At 35.7% G+C, this 4,975-nt stretch overlaps 1 pseudogene; it reads right to left on the bottom strand.

Moving 5' to 3' along the window:
- Positions 1 to 2,104: 2,104 nt before the first annotated feature.
- LOC101682900 lies at positions 2,105 to 2,769 on the bottom strand (annotated as a pseudogene).
- Between the last annotated feature and the right edge of the window lie 2,206 nt (positions 2,770 to 4,975).

Raw genomic sequence — 4,975 nt, forward strand, 5'->3', positions numbered from 1 at the left:
ATAATATTCTACACGCTCTACTCTGTATTAAGCAAATCACATGCAGTATTTATTTTACAAAACTTCTTAGAAAGTGAACATTATTTCTTCCAATTTATAGGTGAATGAACATGATGAAATTGAGGTAGAAAGTTCAATGTACAGAGACTGCAGCTTTCAGAACTGGCATTTCAGTCACTTTCCTTTCACCTCAAAACCCAGACTAGTTGGGTTACTTTCATCTTCACCCTGACTTTCACTTGCAATAAATTATGAATAAAAGCTAATGTTCAATATTAGGATTGTTACATTAAAGGACTTTGTAATGTTTAATGAACTCATTCAGGCTTTTCTTACTTATGGCAAGCTTTGGGGATTCAGTGATGAGAAAGAGGATTCTTGCTCTAACTTATCTCAGATTCTAGTGGGGGAGAGAAACTACATGAAATTAAAATTTAATTTGATCAATGCAGTAACTTAAGCATGAGAAGCCTATTGGTCAGGTAATGTTATCATTGTCAAAGAAAATGTCAGTTTTCCTGCCTTAGCACAATTAGTGTCAGTTTCACTATAATTGCTAAGGGTTGATTCTTTTTAACCCAAAGTCACATGCGTAAGACAAACCTTGTCTGCTTTGACTGTTATCTCAGTTTTCACCTTTATTTCTTGGTCATAATCACATATGTTTAAAAAAAAGTCATGTTCTTCCCTCAGTAATACGGGTTTTTTAAAAATGTTTATTTATTTATTTGACAGAGAGAGACACAGTGAGAGAGGGAACACAAGGGGGAGTGGGAGAAGGAGAAGCCAGCTTCCCGCCAAGCAAGGAATCCGATGCAGGGCTCAATGCAGGGCTCCATCTCAGGACCCTGGGATCATGACCTGAGTGGAAAGCAGACACTTAGCAATGGAGCCACCCAGGTCACCCAGTAAGAAAAGTTTTTGAGAATAGGATATGATACACTCCAAGACTCTCCAGCAAGCCTCCCTTTACCCTCAAATGGCATTGTGGCTCATTTATTCATCTTACACTCAGTTAACCCGGTACCACACTCTATCTATTACTATCTCAGATCTATTTTGAAAGAATTTATATCAATGACCATAGTCAAGATTTCTAAGACTTTTTCAGGCATTTATCAATGTACATTAGGAAACACTGAGATATATTTGATAAATTAAGTCCATGCACAAACTAGGTAAATATTTATTTAATTTAAATATTTAACTATATTTAATACCTATTATGTGGATATTAACAGCTTACTATAAGCAGATTAGGAAACTCACAAATATAATTTCTTCCTCCTTTTTTTTTCTTACCTATTGTACTTCTTAATGCTTTATAGCAGCAAAGGATGAAAAATTTTTTTAGCTCTCCAAATTCTGTGTCTTCCTTTGCCTTTGCTGTTGCATTTTTTTAAACATATAATGCATTATTTGCTTCAGGGGTACAGTTCTGTGAATCATCAGTCTAACACAATTCACAGGACTCACCATAGCACATACCCTCTCCAATGTCCATCACCCAGCCACCCTATGCCTCCCTCCCCACTCCCCAGCAATCTTCAGTTTGTTTCCTGAGATTAAGGGTCTCTTTTAATTTCTTCCTAATTCTTATATTGAAAATCATTCAGATGTTATTTCTGAAAAGACTTTCAAAGCAACTACATTGCAGGCATGCACTAACCATTTGGATTAATAGAACAGATCATTTCCACCTTATAAGATTTTGAGCAACAGATAAAAAGGGAGACTTTTCAGTATGGAATTAATCTTTTATAAAAACATATACCCGGGGCCATATGAATATAAAATATAGGACTTCTCACAACATTTCCAGCAATGCAGTAAGAATTCCAAGTAAAGGTAAGAAATATAATTAAATGGATATCCTGGACAAAAATAATAATGATTGCAAATTGCAGCTGTCAAAGTGAGTGAAGTGAATGAGAATGAGAAACAGAAAACAGCAAGTAGTCATTACTTCTCTTTTATGCTTTCTATGAAAAGCTGATTTTATTGATTCAATTTATTATGCACAGAAAAAAGTTATGTTATAAAACCAATACTAGTGATCCTCATATGGATAGTATATATTTCTTTCTTTTTTTTTTTTCTAATGTTAGTACAAGGGTTTTTTGAGGTATGCCTTAGTACAGGTGCTGGGACTTGCCCATGATCTTTTGTTGCATAAAGCGCAAACCTCCTGCCAATCCTTCTTGAGCAACAACACCTGCAAGTTGACAGCTAAGTGGATGTTGCATACAAACTCATCATCTGTCATCTTCATGTGGCCAACAGCCACTGACAGACATAGCAACTTCATCTGGAATTGGACTGTGGACTTCATTTTATCCACTTTGATCCCCATGTTCTCATTGTGGGTCAGCATGAAAGGGAAATTGCCAACTTTATTCAGGCCTGGACCCAAAACTTGTGGAATCTGCTTGATCAGAGATTCTGAAGCCAAAAAGGCATCACACTTCTTGGTCATATTCTTGACTAACTCTTTTTTCTTGTTGAGTTTCTTCAGTGTCTTAGTGTCCATGTGGGGAATATCCACAATCTTGGACTCATCACAGTGCTGCTGTTCCCCCAAAACTTGGGGCAGGGAGTGGACTTGAGCCTTAATGTGCCTGAGAAGCATTTGTCCTTCTGTGGGTTGTAGGCCTTCAAGCTGATCTGCAGCTCCACCATCTCCAGAAACTTCTGACACTGGCACTGATTCCCATTCAGGACTTCCCACACCACCAGTACAGGGTGTCGCTTAGATACTTTGCTGCTCATGGTGCCTCATGACACAATAACCAGATGAAAGAGCAACATTATATGTTTTAAACTCTTTTTAACATTTTACCTACCCCCCACAAGATATACCCCTTTAAGTGGGTATACTTTTTTCCTCCTTTTAAAGTAAAAGGCAGATATTCATAGGAAACAAATAATGTATATATCACCAATATGTACCTGAAAAATGATTCAGATCACAACTGTGTCCCCCAAAGAAGCAATTGTGCCAATTACTAGGGGAGGTAAGAAATTTTGCAACATGAACATACACAAAGAAATCTTAGATTTTTCAGAATAGGATTCTATTTCTTCCACAAAAGCACTTTCTTTCACAGGACTACTAAATAAGCTCATCTAAAATGCCAGGTTTGGCTTATGGGGATTTCTTTCCAAAATAACGTATCTTAGAAAATTAAAAATTCAGAAGACAACTACTCTTTTGGAATTAAACTTAAATCCCTAAGCTTACATGCAGAATATTGCTTTCACTAAAGAAGCTTAGATCCCAAACTCTTCCACTGGTAATCTCAAATATAACATATGCCTGTATGATACTACCATTTCTCGTTGGAAAGAGTTTCTGTCATTTTTGGATTGAGACATTTTTGGATTGAGCACCCCTTCAACTGCAGCCATAATCATAGATTATGGGACTAACAACTGATTCTCTCACTGATAGATAATACTTTGTCGTTCTCCATCAGTATGATTTGAGTCACAGTAAGTCTTTGTATACTTAAATAATCAGATCTCTTTGGTGTTCATCATGCCCTGTACCACTCTGTCTGATGGTAGATCTCCAGCGCTAAAGTCCTCAAATTCGCATTGCCCTCTTTGCTCCATCTATAAACTTGGCTTTGTATTGCTGTAATTCATAGTCAAATAGGATTACATGAGCCCCATGATACAGTATGTTTATCAGTATGATTAGAAATTTTCACTATATACTGGAATGTCATCTTTCTCGATGCTAGATCTTCACAGACTATGAACATTTTGTAGAAAAAGGGATACTTTGTTCATTATTGCCTACCAAAGGGCTTACCATAGTGCCATCATTTAAAATGATGGCATTTAAAATATTTGTTAATCAACAAAAGGATGGAGGTCTCAAAAAGCCTATTCCTATATAAACTATTAATACCTCCTGCCTTAAAATTATCATTGCTCTGCTCTGATATCCTGTTTGAATAATTTTTTATGACTCGGTTTTCTAGGATGCCTTGTTTTTCAAAACCATGGACAGAAATCACTATACCCCTTCAACAATACAGTTGTTGAACAGCAGCTCCTCTTAAACTCATTACTCAATAGGCAGAAACTCTCTTTTCTTTTTAGGTCTACCTCCCAGGATCTCCACTGGGGACACATACAGGGCAAAACTATATCTTTTAATCATGGTACCAGATGGAACTCTATGGTTAGACTTCCATGAGTATTACAATTTTAATGTTTTCTTAACTTGATATGTTTTCATAAAGACAATAGTGAAAATCACAATGGTACTCAACAATATTATTCACTTAGCACATCAATGTCTTTCTTGACATGGATTCCTTCAGGTCTCAGGAGCAGCTCATATACTCCATCATTCACTCCACTAAGTCTCCATTTGTGCAATCTTGGAAAAATTAGTGAAACTCTCAGTGAGTTACTTATTGATATAAAAATTAAAGAGAATAATGGGAATTACCTCAGAGAGTAGTTTAAATATTTCTTTAGAAATGGCTAACAAACATGCCTGGTACCTCCCAGTGCTTAATAAATTAAAACTATTACTATTATTTTAAGTACTGTTAGTTTTAATTAAATGTCATAAAGCCAGCAACATGCAATTTACTAAAAAATAATTTGCCTTTATGAATCACAACAGTGTCTGTAAGACAACTGTCCTTGTAGAGTACCTTATGTGGTATTCCTTCGTCTGTAAATTGAGGATGACAATAATGTTTACTTCATTTATTGATGAGTAATTTAGATGACTCTTTTACATTTCATTACTCTACTAGTGTTTTATTATGAATGTATACATTTTGTATCTTCTAAATTCCATCACATATGTTTATCTATATGCAAGGACTGCAAAAGCTACATTTTCAGTTGTCTTTGAAGCTAGGATTCTAAACATCATTTCAGTTCTGCAATTCAGATAACTTCATAAAAGATACAAACTTTAAACATTGTTATAGGGGCGCCTGGGTGA

Source organism: Mustela putorius, unplaced genomic scaffold (assembly GCF_011764305.1).
Source record: "Mustela putorius furo isolate JIRA1106 unplaced genomic scaffold, ASM1176430v1.1 tig00003988_pilon_pilon_pilon, whole genome shotgun sequence".
Taxonomy (NCBI): domain Eukaryota; kingdom Metazoa; phylum Chordata; class Mammalia; order Carnivora; family Mustelidae; genus Mustela; species Mustela putorius.